Source organism: Kogia breviceps, chromosome 12 (assembly GCF_026419965.1).
Source record: "Kogia breviceps isolate mKogBre1 chromosome 12, mKogBre1 haplotype 1, whole genome shotgun sequence".
In the NCBI taxonomy this organism is placed as follows: Eukaryota; Metazoa; Chordata; class Mammalia; order Artiodactyla; family Physeteridae; genus Kogia; species Kogia breviceps.
Genome location: NC_081321.1, coordinates 39,113,284 through 39,140,523, shown reverse-complemented (window position 1 = coordinate 39,140,523; position 27,240 = coordinate 39,113,284). Strand labels below are relative to the sequence as shown.

Below are 27,240 nucleotides of genomic sequence, written 5' to 3'. Positions count from 1 at the left end.
TAGCAGTAGAAATGGTGATCAGCTTCAGCATGTATCCTAAAGGTAAAACTAGATTAGATGTGAAATGTTACAGACAGAAAAGCATCAACTAGGTTTAAGGCTCGAGTAACCAGGAGAGTCTCTATTTCCTGTTATGGGGACGACTGTGGGAAAAATCTTGGGGGAAGCATATTAAGTTCGAGATGTGTAACAGACACCACATAGAGATGTTAGGTGGGCAATGAGATATACAAGTTTGGAGTTAATATACTTTTACATTATGATTATCCCCAGTACGTTTGATCTCTCCAAACGGGTTATAAAATCCTTAAGAATAAAACCCCTGGACTTCCCTGGTGGCACAGTGGTTAAGAATCTGCCTACCAATTCAGGGGACACAGGTTCAATCCTTGGTCCGGGAAGATCCCACATGCTGCAGAGCAACTAAGCCCGTGAGCCACAACTACTGAGCCTGCGCTCTAAAGCCCACGAGCCACAACTAATGAAGCCCGTGAGCCTAGAGCCCACGCTCTGCAACAAGAGAAGCCACTGCAATGAGAAGGCCGTGCACCACAACGAAGAGTAGCCCTGCTCGCCGCAACTAGAGAAAGCCTGAGTGCAGCAACAAGGACCCGGTGCAGCCATAAACAAATAAACAAACTAATAAATAAATTTTTTTAAAAAGTGAAACCTCGTTTTCACTTTACTCACAGGTATTATCCCCGAGACTATTTACTTACTTTATACACAGTTTTAATAAGATTAGATTTCTAGTTTCTGAATTCATAAATGATAGAAGCAGCAAATTTTAAATGGTGGTGCCAGGGGGTGGAAGACAGCAGCTAAAACTGACAGCTGACAAAGGAATACATAGAAATTATAAAATGGTGACAAAAACTAGAAATATCCAGCATTCCAAGATTACGGTTGTCCCTCAGTATCCACTCAGGGGATTGGTTCCAGGACCCCTGCAGATACCAAAATCCTCGGATACTCAAGTCCCTTATATAAATCATCACAGTATTTGCATATAACCTACGCACATCCTCCTGGGTACTTTAAATCATCTCTAGATTATTTTTAATATCTAATACAATGAAAATGCTATGTAAACAGTTGCCAGCCCGTGGCAAATTCAAGTTATGCTTTTTGGAACTTTCTGGAATTTAAAAAAAATATATTTTCAACCTACAGTTGGTTGAATCCATCCATGCAGAACCCACAGATACGGAAGGCCGTGTACATTTACTCTAAGAACAAACAGCTGTACATATATGTCACTAAGTCAGCAATTCCTGCAAGTGTTTGTTATAGCACAAAATATTTCTAATTATCTTTAGCAACATTTAATGTTATTAATGTTTTAAATGACATATTTTTAAAATATTACTAATAAAAATGGAAGAAATGGTATGTAAAAGAGTAAACATAATTTATTTGAAAATTTTATATATGTGTTATTCTCACAGGATTTGTTAGGGAGCAGATAAAATTACACACATGGAAGTCATTTAATAAACATTACTTCGGACTCGCCCTGTGCTAGAAATGGTAGATATAAGAAAAAGCAAGCCATTGTTCAAGCTCAACCCTCTTCTTGAGAGATAAAAACATAAACAACTAATTATAATACAATGTGATCAGTGGAATGAAAACAGACTTGAGATTAAGACATCTGGGTTTGAATTTTGCCACCATTCTTGGCTTACAGTTTGAGCTGCTAACTATGCTTAGTTTGCCGACCATTCAAAAACAGGCAGCAGGCCAGGCCTATGAGCAGCAGTCTGCCAACCCCTGTTGTACAGAAATATTGGGGATAAAGACAGTGATCAGAATAGCTTATTCTGTGCCCTGTTCCCTTGGCTAAGATAAGGTTTGGAAGTTGCAGAGGCAAACATGTAACTGGACATGGAACTTTCCTCCCTATTCTCTTTGCCTGGCTAATTCCCACTCATCTTTCAGGTCTCTGATCAGATGTCACTAACTCAAGAACCTGCACTCTTCCCCTCCTTACCCCCATCTGAGACCTGATCCAATGCTTTTTCTACAGGTTCAAAAAAGCCCTCACTACTTCTATCAGAGCTTTCACATTAAACTGTAATCTCTGTTTAACTGTCTTTCCTGCTAGACTGTAAATCCAGGTAAGGAGGAACCTGTCTACTTGTTCCACATGATCTCCCAAGCATCTAACTCAGTGCCTGGCACATAGTAGATGCCAGGAAATATCCACTGAAATGAGTGAATCCAGCAATAGTTGAGTCTCCCATCCAGCAACAGCTCTTTCAGGAACCTGTCAGGACATAGATCCTTGGGTACTGACAGGATCTGTTCTCTCTTTCCAAACAGTACTTTCCTCTCCCCTCCCAGGACACAGGTTAAACTCTTTCCCTCTTCTAACTCCTGTTTCCTTGGCCTGACTGAAGGAATTGAAAGCTAATTCTGCCTGAAACCTCTTCTCCCCCTTGCCTTTCCAACTCTAAAGCTACACCTCCCCACTTCCTTACTGTAATTGTGCTGTCATTTCCCCAGCAAGCTAGTAACAGTGTCATTTACCAGTTTCCAGGATATGTAGGATATTTAAGAATAGGGTACTGAAAACATCCAAATATTCTTTTCAGTAAGAAAGGGGAGAAAATAGAAGCAGGGAAGGTAAACAGCAGGAAATAGAACAGGGAATTCTAGTTTTTGAAGAGATGGATTAACAGCTTTTTACTGCAGATCACTTTGGCCCCAGGAGTAGAAAGCAAGTAACAGAGCTCCAGCTCTGCATTCCCCCCAGCCTCTACACCAGCACCAGTAGTCAAGGAACCCTTTTACTCTGCAACTTCTTCCCATACCTCTATCCTGCATCTACTTATACTACAATTTGCCTTGAAACATCAAGACTAATCCCATTATGATCTCTATCACTCACTACAAGAATCCCAGGACTCTGGAGTCATTCCAAATCCTCCAACTCTCATCCCCATATGGCTAAGTACATCATCTTTCATGAACCAGCCCCCTCTCCCACTCGTCCCTCAATTCCTGAAATCCTTCCATCATACCCTCTGGAACTCATCAGCAAAATCCCCTATATCTTCAACCTCTTGTCTGAATGGTCCCTTCACCTTTTTGCTCTAATTGAAATCTAACTGCTGAGGCCACTGCTCTCTCTACAGTCCTATCTGTGGTTGTTTTCTCTCCCACACTCATTATACTACTGGGCCTGGGGGTAGAAGAAGGAGGTACTCACCTTGTACCTTCTTTCTGCTTCCAGGTTATTCCCCTTTCTTCCTTCCTAAAAAAAGCCCCTGTCAGACCATACTCCACCTCCCCTCCGCTACATTTATCTGGATAAGCTGGGTCACTTCTTCTCAAGCCTCAAAGCTTTTAGTTCCTACCTCACTGGTCTGTCATAATTCCAGGTGATTTCAAATGTTCACCTCGATGACTCTTGTGATACTCTGACCTCTCAGTTCCTTGACCTCCTCACATGCAATGATCTTGTCCTCTACCCTACTTTAGCCACTCGCTCCCTTAGTCAATATCCTAGAACTTGTCAATATGATAACTACAGTCCTTCTATGATCTCCACTTCATCTGTATTCTGCTCTCCAATGACCACTTCCTATCTTTGTAGACTGCTCCTTCTAGCACCCCAACTCCAAGAACACTTTGACCTCAACAGAACTTACAAGCAATTGATCCCACCCCCTCTCCTGTCATTTCCTACCTTAGCTTAGAGCTCAAGGTCCATCATTACAGTCACTCCCTTTCCTGCATCTCAGACTTTTGCACCCTCCCACACTTTATCATACTTGCCTGGTAAAACACCTACTCTTGTTAAATATAATTCCCCGTCAAACAACTAAATCCCTTAGGACATTCAAGGGACAAGTGGTATCATATCTGACTTTTGAACTCACAAGAGCTTTCTTCCTCCTCTTCCAGGGATGGTATCTAGAGGCATTCAGAGAGGTCCAGCACTTGACATACCATTGTAGACTATCCTACAATACAACCTCTAACAAAACTAGGCTGCCCCAAACCCCTGGAAATAGAATTGTTTACCTTCAAACCAAGAAGGTGGGAAAGCACCAAAATCCACATGTGGCGTGTACCCAGGCCAACTTCTAGGAGTTTGTACTGTGAGACCTAAAGTTCTTATGAGGTTGTCTAAAATGAAAAAACACGTCAGCAGGGCCTACTGTGGTTCCATGTGTACCAAATGTGTCCACAGCAGGATCAAGCGTATTTTTCTTATTGAGGAGCAGAAAATCGTTCTGAAAGTGTTAAAGGCAGAAACACAGAGTCAGAAAACTAAAATTTTTAAATGAAGCTTTTTTGAGTAATAATTTAAAAAATCAAAAGCCAAAAGAGAGTGAGAGAAAGACAATTGAAAATTTGAAAACTGATAGGATTTTGATATTAAGGAATTGTAAAATTTTTTGGTGTGGTAATGGTATTTTTTTGCAGGTGTCCATTTTTTTAGAGATACGATATGAAATATTTATGCATAAAATATGATGTCTGGGACTGCTTCAAAATAATAGGGAAGGATGGAAGTGGGTAAGACAACAGATAAAACAAGATTGGGGGACTTCCCTGGCAGTCCAGTGGTTAAGACTTCCCCTTCCAATGCAGGGGGTGAGGGTTCGATCCCTGGTTGGGGAGCTAAGATCCCACATACCTCGCAGCTAAAAAACTAAAACATTAAAAAAAAAAAACACCAAAGCAGTACTGTAACAAATTCAATAAAGACTTAGAAAAAGATTGGCCATGAGTTAATATGTGTTGAAGCTGTGTGATGAGTACATGAGGGCTCTATTTCTTTTATATATTTAAATTTTTCCCTAATAACATGGTAAAAAATACAACTGTCTCTCTACTCTACGCCTGCAACAAGCAACCAAACATGGCTTTGAAAAGAAAAAGATGAAAACAAACACACCTATACCAAACAGTCTCACTTAAAATTCACAATTGCTGACTTTAAATGGTCTCATAGCTCAGCATGACAATCCTACAACTTTTGGCTTACCCATTCATTCTCCCACATTCCCCTAGAGGTCCATTTCATGTCATTGCCTTCCTCCTCAAGCCATCAACACCTCTCCATCTTCACTCCCAGCTGCTGCCCTTCATTCCATTTTCCAGTGAAATAGGAAGCAATCTCCACCACTACCACCACCGGTTCCCATTTGCCTTTTCTTCCCTTCTGTTATTTACTGTGAATGAACTGACTGCTCCTGTCTAAAGCCAATGCCTCCACTTGGATACCAGATCCCAAACCCTACTGCCCAGTCATTCCTCATTCTCACTCTGCATCAGCACTGTTTCCCTCTCTACTGGATCTTCTTTATTGGCATTGTATTAACACATTCTTACTTCTCCCATTTTTAGTTTTTTATTGAGGTATAATTGACAGATAACATTATATTAGTTTCAGGTATATAATGATTGCTCCCATTTTAAAAGACAACTCTTAACTCCAGTTTCCCCTCCAGCTATGTATCTATTTCTCTGCTCTCCAGGACAGCAAAACTCTTAGAAAAAGAAAGAACAGTGTCTGGCACATGGAACCATATTTCACTGATTCTAAGATGCCTTTTTTCTTTTTTCTTCATATCTTAACATCTCTGAAATCCAGACACAACTGATGACAATTGTTATTTGTTTCTTCTAAGTGCCTAAGACACTACCAACCTCAAATAATCTGTAACTAAAAATCTCTGCTTGAGTTTTTGGTACAACATAGGTAGTGTGAATTCAAACTGAAAACCAGTTCAAATTCCAAAGAAAGTTTTTACCCCTCCTACACAATGCCAGGGTTGAGACATGTGAGCTGCCTTGCTGTCCCTTTTTGTGTCGTGGGCTTCTTCTCATTTACATTCTCATGTAGTTTCCCAGCTTTAAGCAGGGCCTCTTACAGATTACCCATCTTGGGCCTACTTCTCTTTTTTAGTAGTACATAAAATAATGGTGTATCTTACAACTGATGGTACCAAAATAGCAATATAAGCATATTATTTAGAGAAATGGAGATAAATACCAAAAAGTATTAACTAAAAGAAAGCTCTAAAAGTGCCTGTGAAGGGAAATAAAGGGGAAAAGGTATTTTATTTTATTTTTTAACAAACTTTACAGAACTATTCGATTCCACAAACTATGTATACATATAACTTTGATAAAAATGAACCCTAGGGTTTCCATGGTGGTGCAGTGGTTAAGAATCTTCCTGCCAATGCAGGGGACACGGGTTTGAGCCCTGGTCTGGGAAGATGCCACATGCCACGGAGCAACTAAGCCCGCGCCACAACTACTGAGCCTGAGCTCTAGAGCCCGCAAGCCACAACTACTGAGCCCACATGCCACGACTACTGAAGCCTGTGCACCTAGAGCCCGTGCTCCACAACAAGAGAAGCCACTGCAACGAGAAGCCCATGCACCACAACGAAGTGTAGCCCCCGCTCGCTGCAACTAGAGAAAGCCCGCTTGCAGCAACAAAGACCCAACGCAGACAAAAATAAAACAAATAAAATAAATTTATTTTTAAAAAAAACAAGACTGGAGTGGAGAGAAGGAATGGGATTTAAAGCATTCTAAGGTTCCTGTATTGTTCAGGAAGGCAGAGATACTAATTTTAGAGTTCAATATGTATGCATGTTAAAAATGTAAGGGTTGGGCTTCCCTGGTGGCGCAGTGGTTGAGAGTCCGCCTGCCAATGTAGGAAACACAGGTTCGTGCCCCGGTCCGGGAAGATCCCACATGCCGCGGAGCGGCTGAGCCCATGAGCCATGGCCGCTGAGCCTGCGCGTCCGGGGCCTGTGCTCCACAACGGGAGAGGCCACAACAGTGAGAGGCCCGCGTACCACAAAAAAAAAAAAAAAAAAAAAAAAAAAGTAAGGGTTAACTCCTAAAAAGAAAAATACATAAACATAAAATATTCAACTTGAAAATCAGTAAAAGAAAAAAGAATATATATATATATGAGAGCAAATAAGCAGCATGGTTTAAAAAAAATAAGGTATAAACTAAAATGGCAGAAATAAGTCTAAAAGTATCAGGAATCACATTAAATATGAAAAGACTAAACTTATCAAAATACAGACTATCAGACTGACATTTTTATTGTATGATTTTAAAAATATTTTTATTGGATTAGTGTTGATTTACAACGTTGTCACACTGATTTTTTTTTAACCCAACTATTCACAGACTACCAAGATAACATTTAAAGCAATGTGAGCCAAATAATAGAAAATTTAAAGGAAAATTAAAAGATATGCCATATAAATAGTCAAAAGAAATATTAGTATTATTCATTAATTATTAATTTTAGACAATAAGACATAAAGCAAAAATCATTAATATGCAGTCATCAAGAGAGAGCCAACAGCATTCATCAAAAGAGTACCCATTACTCCTGCAGTGAAACAGTCCTCCCCACCATAGATAGATATTTAAGAGGGTCCAAGTACTTGGAAGAAAAATGACCTTCCTGAGATCCTGCCATCTGCAACAACATGGATGAACCTGGAGGACATTATGCTAAGTGAAATAAGCCAGACACAGAAAGAAAAAACCTGCAGGATCTCACTATATCTGGAATCTTTTTCAAGAAGTCAAATACTTAGAAGCAGAGAGTAGAATGGTGGTTATGAGGGACAGGGAGGTGGGGGAAACGGGGAGATGGTGAAAGGGTACAAAGCTGTAATTATGTAGGATGAATAAGTCTAGAGATCTAACGTACAGCATAGTGATTACAGTTAGTAATACTGTATTGGATACTGGACATTTGTTAAGAGAGTAGATTTTAGGTACTCGCATCACACAAAAAAATGTTAGCTATGTGAGAAAATATGTTAATTAGCTTGACTATAGTAATCACTTCGCTGTGATATACTGTTGGGGGGCTTCCCTGGTGGCGCAGTGGTTGAGAGTCTGCCTGCCAATGCAGGGGACACAGGTTCGAGCTCTGGTCTGGGAAGATTCCCACATGCCGTGGAGCAACAAAGCCCGTGAGCCACAACTACTGAGCCTGCGCGTCCGGAGCCTGTGCTCCGCAACAAGAGCGGCCGCGACAGTGAGAGGCCCGCACACCGCGATGAAGAGCGGTCCCCGCTCGCCACAACTAGAGAAAGCCCTCGCACAGAAACGAAGACCCAACACAGCCAAAAATAAATAAATTAATTAATTAAAAAATATATATATCATGTTGGGGGCTTCCCTGGTGGCGCAGTTGTTGAGAGTCCGCCTGCCAATGCAGGGGACACGGGTTCGTGCCCCAGCCCGGGAAGATCCCACATGCCACAGAGTGGCTGGGCCCGTGAGCCGTGGCCACTGAGCCTGCGCGTCCGGAGCCTGTGCTCCGCAACGGGAGAGGCCACAACAGTGAGAGGCCCGCGTACCACAAACAAACAAACAAAATATATATATCATGTTGTACATCTTAAATACACAAAATTTTTATTTTAAAAACTAACTAAAAATTTAAGGCGGAACTCTTCCCTTTTGTGGCCATCGCTGAAGCGCCAGTGGCCAAAATGAAGTTCAATCCCTTTGTGACTTCTGACCGAAGCAAGAACCGGAAGAGGCATTTCAATGCGCCTTCCCACATTCACAGGAAGATTATATCTTCCCCTCTTTCTAAAGAGCTGAGACAGATGTACAATGTCCGATCGATGCCCATCTGGAAGGATGATGCAGTTCAGGTTGTACGAGGGCACTACAAAGGGCAGCGAACTGGCAAAGCAGTCCAGGTTTACAGGAAGAAGTATGTCATCTACATTGAGCGAGTGCAGCGGGAGAAGGCTGATGGCACGACTGTCCATGTGGGCATTCACCCCAGCAAGGTGGTTATCACCAGACTAAAACTGGACAGAGACCGCAAAAAGATCCTCGAACGTAAAGCCAAATCTCGCCAAATGGAAAGGAAAAGGGCAAATATAAGGAAGAAACAATTGAGAAGATGCAGGAATGAAGTAATCTTGTATACAACTTTCATTAAAAACTGTTAAAATGAAAAAAAAATTTTAAAGAACGCCCTTCACCAGGATCCAGGACTCCTTGCCCTTCCCTCCCTCCTAACACTCATACCCTCACCTCCAGTATCTATCTGTCTGCTATCTACCAGGCCTAATCTTTTAATGTTCTTTATCTTTATATTATCCATCAAAAGAAGCCCCAGACGTCCAGACCTCTCATCTCCCATGTTCTCATCCCCACACAGTTAGTCCTACACACTCCCTGCTCTGTCCCCATGTGTCACACACCTCTCTCCAAATTTTGAAACCCTTCCACTTGTGCCCAACATTTCCAACCTCTACTCTGGACCCTTCAACTTCTTATTCTAATTGAAACCTGGTTCTCCTCTGAGGCCATACTTCCCTTGCAGCCCTCAAATAGTGAAAGTTATTTTTCCCATACCCCTAATACCACTGGATGTGGGGGTGGGAGTGCCCTCCTGGCTCCTCACTGATGCTTCCAAATTAGTCTTTCTGTCTTCCCTAAAAAATCTCTACTTTGAATATCATGTGAAAACTCTATTACCCATTACCAGGCTGTGATGGTTAATTTCATGTGTCAACTTGACTGGATCACAGGGTGCCCAGATATTTGGCTAAACATCATACCTGGATATATCTGAGGGAGTGTTTTCAAATCAAATGAGACTAACATTTGAATCAGCAGACTGAGTAAAGCAGGTGATCATCCAATCCACTGAGGCACCAAATAAAAGAAAAAGAAAAAGGCAGAAGAAGGGAGAATTCATTTTCTCCCTCTCTCTCTCTCTCTCTCTCTGTCTGCTTGAGCTGAGCTATCGGTCTTCTGCTTTTGGACTCGGACTTAAACCATCAGTGTTCCTGAGTCCCAGGCCTTCAGACTCGGATCGGAATTTACACTGCTGGCTTTGCTAGGTCTCCCGCTTACAGCCCCCAGATTCTCATCCCCCATAATTGCATGAGCCAATTCGTATAATAAACCTTATTCCAGATAGATATAGATACAGATACAGATATATCTTATGGATTATTTTTAAATAAATTTATCTATTTATTTATTTTTGGCTGTGTCAGGTCTTCATTACTGTGCGCGGGGCTTCTCATTGCGGTGGCTTCTCTTGTTGCAGAGCACAGGCTCTAGGCACACGGTCTTCAGTAGTTGTGGCACACAGGCTCAGTAGTTGTGGCTCATGGGCTCTAGAGCACAGGCTCAGTAGTTGTCACGCATGGGCTGAGCTGCCCCATGGCATGTGGGATATTCCAGAACAGGGTTCCTGTGTGTCCTGCATTGGCAAGTGGATTCGGTTTTTTTTAAACATCATTACTGGAGCATAATTACTTTACAATGTTGTGTTAGTTTCTGCTGTATAACAAAGTGAATCACCTATATGTATATATATATATCTACTCCCTCTTGTGTCTCCCTCCCACCCTCCCTATCCCACCCCTCTAGGTGGTCACAAAGCCCCGAGCTGATCTCCCTGTGCTATGCAGTTGCTTCCCACTAACTATTTATTTTACATTTAGTAGTGTATATATGTCCATGCCACTCTCTCACTTTGTCCCAGCTATCCATTCCCCCTCCCCATATCCTCAAGTCCATTCTCTACATCTGTGTCTTTATTCCTGTCCTGGAAGGTGGATTCTTAATCACTGTGCCACCAGGGAAGTCCCCCTATGGATTCTTTTTCTCTGAAAAACCCTACATTGTGACTCTCCACAACACTGTTCCTGTCCTAACTCTCAGTGATTTCAATTTCACATAGATAATCTTTCTAACACTCATGTCCTTGAATTCCTATCTCACTTCTCTGAATTCCTTGCTTCCAATGATCTTGTCCTTCACCTACACAGCCTACAATGATGCCTCCATAACCATGCTCCATCTCTCACCTACTCAGATTCCAACATCTTTTGATCCCACCACAACATTCAATTAATTGATTATACGAACTTTTCACCATCTCTTGGCAACTTCACGTCCTCCCTTCCCTCCTGACCTGGTTTAAATTCCACAGTGTATTATCACAATCACTCTCTTACACGTATTCTCCAGTGCCTTGACCCTCTCATGTTTTGTTCTACGATCTGAGTAAAACCTTTCTCTGGTTAAATCCACTCCAAACATACACCCCTGCAGCTGAATGTGGCTGGAGGAAAAAAGCATGTTGACTAATCTCACTTTAAATTCATGTCCACAAACCTCGAGGGACCCTTAATGCCACCTGGCAATCATACAGTATTTCCCTGCTGCAGCCACTCTTACACTCTCCTGATCAAGTTCACACCTTCTCCACTCTCCACAAACCTCCATCACCTCCTCCCCACCCTCACTCTCAGCAGAGCACTTTGATTCCTTACTCACTGAGAATATTAAAATGGAAGAAAACTTTCACAAACTCCTGCTGCCAAAGCAATCCACCTACTTGATGGTGGGTTTGAGATACATTTTGAAGATGAAATCAACAAGAATTGGAGATGGATCTGATGTGAGGTATGGGGAAGAGAAAGGGATCAAAGATGACTTTCAAGTCTTTGCTCAAATATTATTTTCTCAACAAGGCTTTCCCTTACCACCTTTCAGTCTCTGTCTTTCCCGTGCTCGCTCGCTCTCTCTCTCTTTCTCTCTCTTTCTCTCTCTCTCTCTCTCTCTCTCTCTCTCTCACACACACACACACACACACACACACACACAGAGCAGTCACATGTTCACACTGTGTCTCTGTCTCCTTTCCTGTTTTTTGTTTTTAGTTTTTTTTTTTTCCAATACCAGTTATCACCAACTGAAATACTAAACATTTTACTCCTTTGCTTAATATCTGCCTTCCCCTACTAGAGTATAACTGCTTGCAGGCAAGGATTTTTATGCTTAGTTCACTCCTACAGATCAGAAAAATAGTAGGCACTCAGTAATATTGATACTTTGTTAAAGAAATGAACTGTTTCTGGCATGAGCAAATGGTTGGATGGTGGTGCCATTTACATAGAAAAAGAATACCTTAATGGGGGAAGAATCATAGTCTCTATACAAAGGAGTTTATAATCTAGTGAGAGAGACACTGAAACATACATTTACAACACATTAGGATTTTATGATTTGTTAAATCTGCGATAAAAGCAAAATTGAAGAACTAATATTCTATGATCTGATTTTTATCAAAACTGTATGCTTTTATATATACATACACACTTGCACATACACACAACACATACATATATGTTTCTGCAACTATACAGAAAAAGTTCTGGAAGGAAAGTTACCAAACTGTTAGCCTGTGGGGCAAGAACAGTACTATGCTATGTATGGGGAATGAGACTGAAGAGAGGGTGAGGAGACTTTCACTTTTCACCTTATACTTGTTTTACAATAAGCATATTGCTCTTATAATTTAAAAATGAGAAACGGAAAAATATCCTTCCTAAAGGGAAAAAAACATATTTAACAGAAGATTAACACCCAGACTATAAAAAACTTCTATGAGGGCTTCCCTGGTGGCGCAGTGGTTGAGAGTCCGCCTGCCGATGCAGGGGACACGGGTTCGTGCCCCGGTCCGGGAAGATCCCACATGCCGCGGAGCGGCTGGGCCCGTGAGCCATGGCCACTGAGCCAGTGCATCCGGAGCCTGTGCTCCACAACGGGAGAGGCCACAACAGTGAGAGGCCCGTATACCACCAAAAAAAAAAAAACTTCTATGAAACAAACAATTTAAAAATGGGCAAAGTGGGCTTCCCTGGTGGCGCAGTGGTTGAGAGTCCCCCTGCCGATGCAGGGGACATGGGTTCATGCCCCGGTCCGGGAGGATCCCACATGCCGCGGAGTGGCTGGGCCCGTGAGCCATGGCCACTGAGCCTGCGCGTCCGGAGCCTGTGCTCCGCAACAGGAGAGGCCACAACAGTGAGAGGCCCGCATACCACAAAAAAGAAAAAAAAATAAAAAAATAAAAATGGGCAAAGTACATAAAAAGATATTTTACAAAGAAATATAGTCAATAAACATACACAACACACTCAACCTCATGTTTAATCAAGAAAAACAAAACACTTTTAATTCACCAGATAATAGCAAATGTTTTAAGTATATAAGTTCGTTACCTACAACTACTGGTAGGACTGCAAATTGGTACTTTTTTAAAAAAAGTAATTTAGTGAGCAACAAAGTAAACAGTGTTATAATCCAAAAAATAATAAATATCCATGAGCCCATAATGTATAAATAAATTATTAAATAAATAAATGGCGGACAAAGTACAAGTCTCTTTACAAAAAAAATTCTAACTAATAAATGTAGAAGTAATGAGAGAAATAGAAAATAATAATTAGGATACCACAGTAATAACTGCTGCAGGCAAGATCTGATGAATGCTAAAATTAACAGGTGAACTTTTAAGAGAGACAGTATATTTGCATAGCCTCAAAATATCGCCCTAAAATATTTACTGTGGAGGTTTAAACCCGTGTCCAAATTCTCTGAGACTTCTCCCTCCAGAAGGTGGAACTTTTTTTTTCTTTTAATAAATTTATTTATTTATATTTTATTTTTGTCTGCTTGGGTTTTCGTTGCGGCGAGCGGGGGCGTACTATTCATTGCGGTGCGGGGGCTTCTCATTGCGGTGCCTTCTCTTGTTGCGAAGCACGGGCTCTAGAGCGCAGGCTCAGTAGTTTGCGGCACACGGGCTTAGTTGCTCCGCGGCATGTGGGATCTTCCCAGACCAGGGCTCGAACCCGTGTCACCTACGTTAGCAGGTGGATTCTTAACCACTGCACCACCAGGGAGGTCCCGGAAGGTGGAACTTAATTTCTCTCCCCATGAGTGTGGGCTGGACTTGGTGACTCACCTTTAACAAATAGAGTATGGAAATAGAAAAGCAGAAATTTTACAGTGAAGAAACCCAGCAGACGAATTGGGAGATTAGGATTGACATATATACACTAACATGTGTAAAACAGATAGCTAGTGGGAACCTGCTGTATAGCACAGGGAGCTCCGTTTGCTGCTCTGTGATGACCTAGATGGGTGGGATGGGGTGGAGGGTATGAGAGGGAGGTCCGAAAAAAAAAAGAAACCCTGCAGACACCACCTTAATCAAGTAATCAAGGTGAACACTGCCAGTATTGACATGTTGATATCATCTACCCCCTGATACAATGCAGTGAGAAGGGCACAACACTTCTGTGGTATTCTTCCCCCAAAATCTATAACCTCTGTCTGATCACAAGAAAACATCAGAAAAACCTATACCTGACCAGTACTCTTCAAAGGTGTCAAGATGGTGAAAAAGATAAGGAAAAACTGAGAAACTGTCAAAGACTGGAGGACACTAGAGAAATGATGGCTAACTGCATCCTGGACTGGACTCTAGAACTTTTTAGGACATAAATAGAAAAACTGGGGAAATCCAAATGAAGTCTATAGTTTAATACTATTGTACCAATGTTAATTTCTCAGTTTTCATACATATACTATGGTTATGGAAGATGTTAACAGTACGGGAAGCCAGGGAAAGGATATATGGGAACTCTCTGTACTATCTTTACTCTTCTATAAATCTAAAATTATTTCAAAATAAAAAGGTTTTGAAAAAAGCAACTTGGCAAGATTCACCAAAATTTTTAGAATAATATACCCTTTTACCCAGCAATTCACTTCTAGCAACCTAGAGAAACACTCATATACTTCCAACAAGTAGTCTATAATGGGGCTTCCCTGGTGGTGCAGGGTTTAAGAAGCCACCTACCAATACAGGGCACACAGGTTCGATCCCTGGTCCAGGAAGATTCCACATGCTGTGGAGCAACCAAGGTCATGCGCCGCAACACTAAGCCTGCGCTCTAGATCCCACGAGCAACAACTACTGAGCCTGTGTGCCACAACTGCTGAAGCCCACATGCCTAGAGCCGTTGCTCTGCAAGAGAAGCCACGGCAATGAGAAGCCCGCACAATGAAGAGTAGTCCCGCAACTACTAGAGAAAGCCCGTGCACAGCAATGAAGACCCAACGCAACCAAAAAAAAAAAAAATTTTTAAGTATTCACTGAAGCACTGTTAGAAACTACAATAGATAGATGGATATTAATATAGGTATAGGTATAGATATAGATATATCCCCATCAGTTGGGAAATGGTTAAAAAAATAGTATATGCATATTATGGAATTAATGCCATGCAGAGGTTAAAAGAATAAAATGGATCTGTACATACTGATGTGAAAAAAATCTCCAAAACATGTTAAGAAGAGGAAGTTACAGAATAATATATAAAATATCTTTAAAATAACCATACAAAAATATTTTTATATAAGTATATAAATGTAAGTGGAACAATCTGAAAGGAGAGGAATGTTACTGGTGAGGAGAGTTATTATCGGGAAGGACAAGGGTTAAGGATCAAGGTAAAGGAAACCTTTCACTTTTCACTATATATTTCTAAACTACTTGAATTTTTTCGATATTTATAAATTACTTTGCAATAAAAAATAAGGGGGAAATGAGCATTTCATATACTATAAAAATTCTTGTATCAGCAAAGTAAAACCCTGGAAGGACATACTTCCAGAAAGTACCACCAGCGGCTGCCTTTGGGGAAGAGAACTGGAGAAACTATTTTCACCATTTACTTCTGAAATCTTCAACTTTGTTTACCATGTGCATGCACTGATTTTTTTTAATTTAATGTGCAGTTTTAAAAGTACACTATGGGGCTTCCCTGGTGGCGCAGTGGTTGAGAATCCGCCTGCTGATGCAGGGGACACGGGTTCGTGCCCCGGTCCGGGAAGATCCCACATGCCACGGAGCGGCTGGGCCCGTGAGCCATGGCCGCTGAGCCTGCGTGTCCGGAGCCTGTGCTCCACAACGGGAGAGGCCACAACAGTGAGAGGCCCGCATACCACAAAAAAAAAAAAAAAAAAAAAAAAAAGTATGTTACAGATTTAAAAGCCCGAAAGAAGAGTGTCTGGTCTGCCTAAGAGACTTCAGGAAGGCGAGAGTTCCCAACCGAGTTCCCAACCGACTTAGAAGGCATTCCAGGCAGAATTCACGAAATGTACAAAGGCACAGATGCATCACAAAAGATAGGAGGGTTCAGAGGTGAGGCATAAAGAATAAAGCATGGTAGTACAGGAGGGATTTGAATAATCACCACTTCCTGAAAGGGTACACTCTCTTTTGCTGCCTTTTTCAATAAAATAATCAAATTTTGACTTGCACAGAGTATATTCTGTATGTTCTGCCTAAAGCTACTGCCCTACTCCAAATCATGACATAATGAAATTAGTATGTCTACCCAAAAACCTGGCAGAATATATTCATCAGTTCTAGGTGGTACAATCCTGACTAAAGGATTCTCAACAATTATTTTGATTTCCTATTCTCATCTACTTCTTCTTTTGACCACCCCATAAAGCCAAGTTGCAATTAGCATAAAAACAATGATGATAACATTAAATATAAAAAAATAGGCTTCCTTGACCCAGTTTTCAAAAAATTTTGATAGTGGCATTTATAACAACTGTCTCATAACAGGATAGAATGAAGAAAAACGATCTAAGTCTCAGCTATAACTAGATGGCACTAATGCTTTATAGTTCTTAGGAATAAACCAAATATTGATGAAATACTGATTTCTGCCAAAGATAAACTGATTTATACATATGTGTTCCCAATGTCTTGATTTGGGGACATCAATCAAAAGCAAATTATCAAGGACTTCCCTGGTGGTGCAGTGGTTAAGAATCTGCCTGCCAATGCAGGGGACATGGTTTCGAGCCCTGGTCCGGGAAGATCCCACATGCCATGGAGCAACTAAGCCCGTGCGCCACAACTACTGAGCCTGTGCTATAGAGCCCGCGAGCCACAACTATTGAGCCCACGTGCCACAACTACTGAGCCCACATGCCACAACTACTGAAGCCCACATGCCTACAGCCCACGCTCTGCAATGAGAAGCCACCACAATGAGAAGCCTGCACACCACAATGAAGAGTAGCCCTGCTCGCCACAACTAGAGAAAGCCCACGTGCAGCAACGAAGACCCAACACAGCCAAAAATAAATAAATATTTTTTTTTAAAAAAAGCAAATTATAAACATTAACACAGTCAAACCCTTACTGACAACAAATGATAGGTTTTGTTGCCTCTCCACTCCTGTTTGGAAAAGGTAGGCAACGTTTCATTCCAACTCAGGTCACATGTAGCAAAAATAATTATAACAAATATTTATTAAGTGCATACTACATGCACTCACTAATCTAAGTGTTTTATAACCATTAAAAGGCAATGGTCATAACTCAACAAAAAGATAATCTAATTTAAAAATGGGCAAAGGACTTAAAAAGACATTTCTCCAAAGATACACAAATGACCAGTAAGTGCATGAAAGATGCTCAACATCACTAGTCACTAGTAAGGAAATGCAAATCAAATTCACAATACCACTTCACACCTACAAAGATGGCTACAATCCAAAAAGAAAAAAGGTAAATAACAAGTTTTGGCAAAGATGTGGAGAAACTGGAACCCTTGTACACTGCTGGTGGGAATGTAAAATGGTACAGCCATGTGGAAAACAGTATGGTAGTTCCTCAAAAAGTACAGAAATACTACATGATCCAGCAATTCTATTCTCAGGTATAGAACCAAAAGAATTGAAAACAGGTATTTAAACAAAAACTGGTACATGGGCTTCCCTGGTGGCGCAGTGGTTGAGCATTCGCCTGCTCATGCAGGGGACATGGGTTCGTGCCCCAGTCCAGGAAGATCCCACATGCCGCAGAGCAGCTAGGCCGTGAGCCATGGCCGCTGAGCCTGCGCGTCCGGAGCCTGTGCTCCGCAACGGGAGAGGCCACAACAGTGAGAGGCCCGCGTACCGCAAACAAACAAACAAACAAAAACTGGTACATGAATGTTCAAAGAAGCATTATCCACAACAGCCAAAAGGTAAAAATGAAAGAACTGCCCATCAACAGAAAAATGGATAAACAAAATATGATATATTCATACAGTGGGATAGTATTCAGTTATTAAAAGGAATGAAGTACTGATACATGTTACAACATGGATGAACCTTAAAAACATTATGCTAAGTGAAAGAAGCCAGACACAAAAGGTCACATATTATATGATTCCTTTTACTTGAAATATCCAGAAGAGGTAAATTCGCAGAGATTGGTGGTTAACAGATGGGGGAGGGGAGAATGAGGAGAGACTGCTTAATGGGTATTCAGTCTCCTTTGGGGTTGATGTAACAGTTCTGGAACTATAGAGTGATGATTGTACAACACTGTGAATTTACTAAATACTACTGAACTGTATACTTTAAAAGGGTTAATTTTATGTTATGTGAATTTCACCTCAAAAAAAAAAAAATCCAATAGTCATGACAATTCTGTGGTACTACTACACTAATTGTGCAGGTTCAGAAACACAGGCTCAGAGAAATTAAATGACTTGACTGAATCCACAGAGGGAGTAGGCAGAGAAGCAGAGATTCAGAGCCAGATTTGTGGTCTTTTTTCTTAATGTTGATAGCACGTGGGACCTTCACAGGTCCTCTCCCCAACAATTAAAATTTTATGCCGATCTATCTATAATCCAACTCGTTAGCAACTCCTACCTGATACTACTACCACTTTTGTGCTCTTAATGAACATGCTGTACAGCTTCCTTACTTTAATTATAAATTAGAAGAAAATATTACAACATGGAAATATTATAAATATACTATCGGTATTGGCCTGATCATAACTAACACCACTCAGTAGGTCCACATTTCAGGCATCAAAAAGTTCAGCTGCCAAAGTTTAATAATATACTTGGGGCTATTTCGCAATGGAAATGATTAGCCAGTATAGTGTGAGAGAATCATGTGTTCTCAGCTTTACCGCCCAATCAAAACTGTAATAAAAAAATAAATTAAAAAAAACTGTAATCATGTCAAAATCAAATGTAATACTACTGAATCTTACTTTTTAATTTTTTTTTGGTGGTACGGGGGCCTCTCACTGTTGTGGCCTCTCCTGTTGCGGAGCACAGGCTCCAGATGCACAGGCTCCACGGCATGTGGGATCTTCCCGGACCGGGGCTCGAACCCGTGTCCCCTGCATTGGCAGGTGGATTCTTAACCACTGCGGCACCAGGGAAGCCCTCAAATAACTTTTAAAAGAACTCCAGGGAATTCCCTGGTGGTTCAGTGGTTAGGACTCAGCACTTTCACTGCTGGGGCCCGAGTTCAATCCCTGATTGAGGAAGTAAGATCCCACAAGCCTCACAGCACAGTCAAAAAAAAAAAAAAAAAAAAAGACCTCCATAAAATACAACGTTTGAATCGAGACAGAGGTAAAAAAGATTACCCAACTAAGCTTTGTTTAAAGTACTGTCAACTTAATAAGGAGTTAGCTAACCATCTCAAGAAACCTAGTGTGTACTGACTAGTAAGATGTAACAAAACATCAAGTTTGCATTTGAGTTAAACGGCTTTTAGTCTGTGGTGGTTCTGTACCACCTACTATTCAGGTCCTGCAACACCTTTATTTCCTGTCATTCCATCATAGTTATAAACGAGTTTCACTGTTCTCATCAAATGTGAGGGAGCTTCTAATGATGAGATCCTTGTCCTGAGCACTTGTGCAGCATATGCAGGTAGGCTATGATGGCAATTTACTATAAAGATATAAGAGGATAACCAAACAAAGTGAGCAGAAGAGTCACTTCCACCACACACTACTGTACATTCTGAATCAACGTAACAGTAGAAGATAGCCAGGAAGAGCCAGCAGTGGACTGACCACACTGACATGTTGTAATCAGAGACTAAGTAGATAATTTAAAGAAAAGTATTGCTCTACTACTGATGGTAGCCTTAAAACAGCAGCAGATCATTTACTACTGGACAGATCACATGTACTCAAGAGAGGAAAGACTGTAGGTTTTACAAACAGGTCTTTGCAGTTCTATACGTGTCAACAGGAAGTAACATCACTGGCAGCATCTTCAGGTACAAAAGATATCTTCACTTATCTAACATGACCCATCTATAATCATAACATGGCCTCATCACAAACCTACTTCTCAGTCCCAACACCCTTTAGCCAACTCTAAAAATGAACACACACACACATACACACACACACACACACACACACACTCCACAACTAGTAATCATGTTATCTTGTTAATTAAGTAATATAGAAATCCTTACCAAAAATCCAAGGTTGTCATTTAAGGTCTGAACTAGTAAGAATCCCTGTGTAACCCTAACCACAAATTAGTCATAGGACAATGACTGCAGAAGCTGCCTTTAAGCTGATGGTTATGTTCTCAGACCCTACAGAATATTTTAAGGGTCTGGGGCCGCTGCTGCAGAATCTGTGTAGAAGATGGATGTATATTTCAGTAACCCACCACAACCAGCTGCTATGGTGGATGTGAACATAGAGAGTAAATGCTGGCTTCCGGCCAATCCTTAATATCAGCAACCTAAAGTGTATATAAACTTTAAATCTTTTGGAAATATTTCAGAACCAACAGACCACCTACAAGGTAAGTGTGAGCTCACTAAGACTCCTGTGAGGCGCCCAGAAAATGGCATGTGAGCCTGAAGTCCCTTTGTAACCCAGTAACTCAAGGAGCAAGATTCAGGCGTAATTAATCTCCTGCGACAATTAGAAAAAATGAAATTGGAGGTTAGACCCATCCTAAGAGACAGTTCACTGTCAGCCTGCAGATATTTCAATCTATTATATCTGGTACTATGTGACAACTCTCTCTCTCTCAAATATATACAGGGAAGGAGAAAAAATGGACTCAAACGGTACTTCCTGTATTACAGCTACCTTCTTGAAATATTTAAAGTATATAGTAGGCACCCAAACTTTTTTCAATGAATAAAGAAGGGATATAGAAGGTAAGCAATAACCAACAGCTCATACATGTAAAACATTTTAAAATGAAAAAAGCACCCTAAATTTCAATCAAAGGCAGCAAAGTGAACTGAAGATACTCTACACTATTGACACATTTTTCAAATATACATACAAATAACATTCTTAAAATGATCATCCACATTTATAGGTATGACTGGAAAGATCTGTATATAACAAATGGTTCCTTCCACATTGGATACATTTCACTCTTTAGAACAGAAACTCTCACTTTCTTCATCAACTGAACAGTCTACACGATTTTCAAAAGTACTTTTATTGCTAAGCTGAAATGTATTTTCATGTGCTTGCCAGATGTCTTGACACATAAATATAGTTAGACAGAAGCTAAGAGAGAGCCATGAACACTGGATAAATCATTTCCTTTTGAATTATTTCCAGTGCAAGTGTCCTGCAAACTGTGCAGAAAAAGTCAGTAGAGGAAACAGCAGCCCTCGAACATAAGGTCAAGTACTACCTTCAGGTGAACACACGATACAACCACCATTTAAAAGTCACCAAACTTCCACAAAAAATTAAACATAGGATTACCATATGAACAGATATCAAACAGATATTTGTACACCAATGTTCACAGCAGCATTATTCACAAGAGCCAAAAGGTGAAAACAACCTGTGTCCATTTACAGATGAATAGATAAACAAAATGTGGTATATGCTTATGATGGAATATTACTCAGTCCTAAAAAGGAATGAAATTCTGACACTGATGAACCTTGAAGACACTGTGCTAAGTGAAATAAGCCAGAGACAAATGGACAAATACTATATGATTCCACTCATGTGAGGTACCTAGAATAACAGTATTCCTACAGATGGAAAGTGGAATAGTGGTTGCCAGGGGCTGGGGGAAAAGAGGAATGGGGAGTTATTGTTTAATACGAGTTTCAGTTTCGGAATATAAAAATGTTCTGGAGTTGGACGGTGGTGATGGTTACACAGCAATATGAATGTACTTAATGCCACTGAAGTGTAGACTTAAAAAATGGTTTAAATGGTAAATTTTATGTTATGCATATTTTACCACAACTTTTTTTTAAGTAACCAAGCAAGAATGATGGTCAAACCTTTGTGGCAAAAACATATCAAGAAAAGTGGTAAGAGTCTGCAACAAGCAGTCTTCACTGTCATCCTCCAGAGCCTAGATGACTTGCCTGAATGTCAAGACCTCAGAATAGGAGGGATGGACATGCCATTTTCATGTTGCTACAGATATATATATAAATATCATATATTGTTATATATAATTGAGAAGATATATTAGAAGGTGAATTATATTCTGTAGGAGGTCATTTGCTAAATAATGAATGGGCTCCCCTTCCCAACAATTAAATCAGAAAAATATAAGCTTTATCTTCCAGTCTCCAATGTAAGCAGTAAGACTGAAATAATCCGTTTTACTTCTAACAAAGAAGCACAGTGGATCCTAAAGAGTGACTTTAAGTTCCCAGTTTTAATATGGTGGCTCTACAATGGAAACTGCAAGCAGCAATACAATAATTAAAAAAATACAAACTTCTTTCACCACCATTATGAAGTTACTTAACCTTTCTAAGCCTCATCTGAAATATAAGAAAAATGCTTACAACTACCTTATAAGGATTGTTTGAAGATCTAATAAAGTAATATATATAAAACACAGTGAGTTCAGTCCCTAGAATACCTAAATGTTCAACAACAAAAAAATGCCCTCCCCTCCTGCAATTCACTAGTTATCTGTAGCTTTTGCTGCTCCTGGATCAGCCTCCACAGGCTATGCTGATGTTTTGGCCATTAAGCTCTGGCTCCTCCCTCAGGTCCCAGCTGTTTCTCTCGGTTCTAGTTGTTTTATTCCTAGTTTCTAAGAGGATTCTGTCTATATTTAGACATAATGCCAGTACCAACTGTGGACTCAACAGGTGCTTGGAGGGCACTTGAGCACTCAGCAGTTTTCGACTGTTTTCCAGAGTTAATTGGTTTGGGCTCCACAACTGGCTGTCTTGACTTCTACAAGGAAGAGTGCCACGTATGCACAGTACTTCAGCAGTACAACAGACTGAACAGAAAATTAAGTGTGCTCACAGGACAAACCCTTAGCAAGAAGATGTTTTTGCCTATTATCTGGGCCCCCAAAGATTTGTTAAATCACAGGGGCAATAAACCTTCCATAAACTCTACAGATGTAGCCCATCAACCCAATCTTTGTCTAAATCACTATATCAGACCCAGGTTTCAACCAATTCATGCTGCTTATACTTCAACCAAGATCAGGAGGAGAAAGCAGGTAGAAGAACAGGAAAGACTTAAAGAAGGCATCAAACAGAGCTGGATCTGAATTCAGCTTTATTTACTACTAGTTTTGTGACCTTAGTAAGTTATTTAATCTCTTAATTTATAAAATAGGAAATGATTGTGAGGATTAAATTAAATGAGATAATACACACAAAACAATCTTAGCACCTTGCCTAGCTTACTGTAAGAGGTCATTAAAGAGCCTCATTATCACTAATGAGAAAACTGCACTCACTTCTTGCTTTGTTCTGTTTTTACAACATAGAAGAAAAGTGACATTTAGATAATTATTTTTGGACTTTTATAAAATAGTATAATGCCACTATCCGAGACCTAGCTGAGAAATGTAAACCAAAAACTTCGCAAAATCTTAGATGAGTCAGCAAAACTTTAATGCTCCCCCAAATAAAAAGCTTAATGTCGACTATTTATGAACACATAATGGTAACTACAATTTCAAAATCAGCAATCTTGTATCTAGTACCATTCAAAATTTGGTCTGGAAATCCAAGTATCAAGGAAATGCAAAGATCATAACCCCAAATATACTTTACCACAATATTTTCAAATCACCTTAATTCAAACTGGAAGGTACAAGGCAGCCTGATTATTTGAAATCAGCATCAATAATTTCTTGAGGCAGAACCCAAACTCTCTCCCACAACCATTAAACCAGTAGCAGATGGTACACGATCATTTCTCAGTGAAAAACTGTAATTCTAACAAAGTACAGATAACTTAGATTTTATCAAGGCTGTTCATCACCTTTTGGTCTAAATGAAAACAAACTCTTGGTTCTCCTCCAAACACTCTAACCTCTGCATTATCAAAGACCAAACACCCTAAACTCTGCATTATCAACGACCAAACTCAAAGCAAGATGCCTATTTTTAGTGATCTGTCCTCTACTGCTTCATTAACCGCAGGTAAATTACATAGAGAGGGAAAATAAATATTACAAGTATGCTTTATCAATGGAATGAACTATAAATGATAACCAATTATTAAAAGAGCGGCTTGTACTTTTTGGCAGAGGGACATGCCAGAGAAAGATCCACCTTCTAAAAGAACCCTGTCATCCTGGATGAATTAGGAGAAAAATGCCACGCCAGTCTACCTAATTTATACTCTCTAACTGGATTTATCCTTCTGCTTTAATTCCAGCCCAAACCACATCTATTTTATGTCTCTGCCCCACTTTGCTTTATTTTCCGTCCCGTTTCCCGCCCCCCCATTCCAAGAATGTCCCCCTATCTCTTATTTTTAAACCCCACTTTGCCCCCAAATCCTAATTACGTCGGACACCCACGCAGATGACCTTACGCATCCCCGTTGAATTCCCAGTTCATTGTACTTCTCATACCAAATGATCCATTCTTTCATTCCTTTCGATCTCTCGTTGGTTCTTAAAATCCAGTACCCCACACACGCTCACATCAGAGTCCCCCCTCACTCCATTGTTTCCCTGGCCTATGCCTCCGGAAACCCCCCAACTCGGACCCGTGTGCTTCGGCCCGCCCCACTGAGCACAGAAACCTTTCACCATCTGGGCACTCCAGGTCCCAAAGGGTTCACGTCCCTCTCCTCTCGGTACCCCAACCCCCACCAACTACCCCCTCCCCCTGTGCCTTCCCTCAAGCCCGCTCTCTGCACCGCTGTGCTCCGCTTCATACCCCACCAACCCCTCCACCCAGCACCCTCAGCCTCACCTACCCCAGGCCCCCGCAGTCGCCGCGTCCCCCAGTTCCGGCTCTGCGTCCGGGACGCTCCCGGGTCTGAGAAGAGGAAAGGAGCTCCTCCGCCTCCTCCTCCTCCTCTTCTAGAGCCGCCGCCGTAGCCGCCGCGCTCCTCCCACAGCTCTCCCGGAGCCGGACGCCGCCCCGCCCCAACCGCCCCTTTCCTCTCTTCCCTCCTCTGCCGGGCGGCGGGCTGGGAATCGCAGCTACGGCTGAGGGCCGGAGGGCCAGGCGATCCACACCGACCTCGCCGGAGCTCGAGCTCTTCGCCCCGCCCTGCAGCCCACTCGGGCGCGTGCGCGCCAGCCAGCCAGCGCACAGGGCGCGTACTCGCGCCGACGCGACCCCGGCGCGCCGAGCTCGAGGCCGTTGCAGCCAACGGGCGCGCGAGCGAGGCCCGGGCGCGAGGCGGCCCGCGAGCCAGGGACCTGCGCGCGGAGAGGCGTGGGGCCGGAGGCCGCCTCCAGTCCGTCAGGTTGCCGCTCCTATCGTGACCGGGTCCCTCGCACCTCGCACCGCCCGCCAGATCGCGCGCCCGAGTTTAGGGAGCTCAGGCGTCGCCGGGGATTGGGAAGAACGACAAAGGGAAGGGGTTGGAAGAGTGGGTCGGGAACCAACTAGATGGAAGTGGGGACGGGTTGGACACGAGCTCGCGCCCGCGTGCAGAATGGGCAGTGCCCAGAAAGAGCTGGGCGGCGTGGGGTGGGGAGACAGCGCGCGCTGGGAGTGGAGGGCCCGAGCTGGAACTGCCGGAAAGAGCCGAAACTCCCCCGGAGGTTGCCGAAGGCAGACGCCTCGAGGCGTCTTGCCGAGGGGCTTTTCTCACTAGGTCCCGGCCGGGACTCTGTCTCCCAGACTGCTGTCCATTTTGGCACTACGACTCCGCCCCGACGACTTAACACCATTTTCCACTTTGCCTCCTTCCCGACCCAAGTTTTACTCCAAAAGTACATTTCGGAGCCACCAGCTGCGGGAAACGCCCGGACGTCCGGACTTTGCGGCCGCTCAGCCTCCTGGGAATCCATGGAGGCAGATGCGGAGCGGTGGCGGGAGGATGCGCCTCCCAGACCCGGCACAAGATGAATTCAGGAGTAATTTGAGGGTTCTCAGACTAGTCCGCCAGGCACACTACCCAAGTCCATTTCTGCGTCGGTTTTCTGGCATACTAAGTTGTCTGCACCCCCCTACGTGGCTGTGGTCACATTGCCCGAATCTTTCTGTTAAATACTCTTCTGTCTTTGTGGTTAGATTCCCAAGCACCCCGGGCGGGGCCAGAACCATCTCTTAATATTTGAGCGCCTTTCCAGCCAGTGTCCTCCGTGTATGAAGCACTCACGCCACTGCCAACTAGTCAGCGATCTGTTGGGAGTGGCTAGAGGCTGGGCATTTAGACAATCAGCAGTGAAAAGGTTAATCAGAATCTGTCCCCATGTTCTTATCTTTTGAGGCCAAAGCATAAGGGGCTCTGGACAGGCACCAACAACAAGCCAGGGAGTATATATGAGTGTGTACAGACGCCACAGTCAAAATGTAGTTTTGGTTTCCACAAGTTTGTTGTTGGAGTTGCAGTACTAGTAGATCTCTACGAAGTCATCTGGTCCCTTGGTTTTTAACCTTGCATGGAGTGGAAGGGTAAAAAATCCTCTGGAGCCCACTGGCCCCTGGTTAATAATGCCTAACCTAATACAACCATATATCATTTACAGATCTAAAGAAACAGAAGACTAGGTCATCCAACTAGTTAGGGCACTACACCATGTGTTGCTTACTATTGAATCTTCTTTCAAAGATTCAAATAGAAGCAAACCATCCAAATACCTGCTCTCTCTTCATTTACTAAATTGACCACCCAGTGAGTGGGAGGCATTGTTCTAGGTGTGGGTCACTTACAAAGAATAAAACGAGATCATTGGGCTTCCCTGGTAGTGCAGTGGTTCAGAATCTGCCTGCCAAGGTAGGGGACACGGGTTCGAGCCCTGGTCCGGGAAGATCCCACATGTTGCGGAGCAACTAAGCCCATGCGCCACAACTACTGAAGCCCTTGTGCCTAGAGCCCGTGCTCCCCAACAAGAGAAGCCACCACAATGAGAAGCCCGCGCACCGCAACGAAGAGCAGCCCCTGCTCACCACAACTAGAGAAAGCCCACGTGCAGCAACGAAGACCCAATACAGCCAAAAATAAATAATAAAATTTTTAAAAAAACAAAAGTAGATCATTATCCTCAAGGAGAGTATCCAGTTGTAATGGAGGATAAAAGCTAGTAAATAATTAACTATAACATGTGATAAGTGCTGAAACAGAAAAGTGCAAAGTAGTATAGGAACAAAGAGGAA

The 27,240-nt window shown here is 42.1% G+C and overlaps 1 protein-coding gene and 2 pseudogenes across 3 annotated transcripts in view; 2 read left to right on the top strand and 1 right to left on the bottom strand.

Annotated features, from left to right (window-relative positions):
- Positions 1–25,218, bottom strand: part of SPATS2 (spermatogenesis associated serine rich 2) — a 120,228-nt gene extending 95,010 nt beyond the window's left edge. For 2 of the 3 annotated variants that reach the window (XM_059080608.2, XM_067009260.1), the window contains exon 1: positions 24,884–25,218. The gene's annotated coding sequence lies outside the window, so the exon portion shown is untranslated. Of the gene's footprint in view, positions 1–24,879 lie in introns of all 3 variants that reach the window. The other variant, XM_059080609.2, reaches the window with a different exon arrangement.
- LOC131767228 (large ribosomal subunit protein eL34-like) lies at positions 12–4,298 on the top strand (annotated as a pseudogene).
- Positions 8,508–8,988, top strand: LOC131766402 (large ribosomal subunit protein uL24-like; annotated as a pseudogene).
- Positions 25,219–27,240: the final 2,022 nt, after the last annotated feature.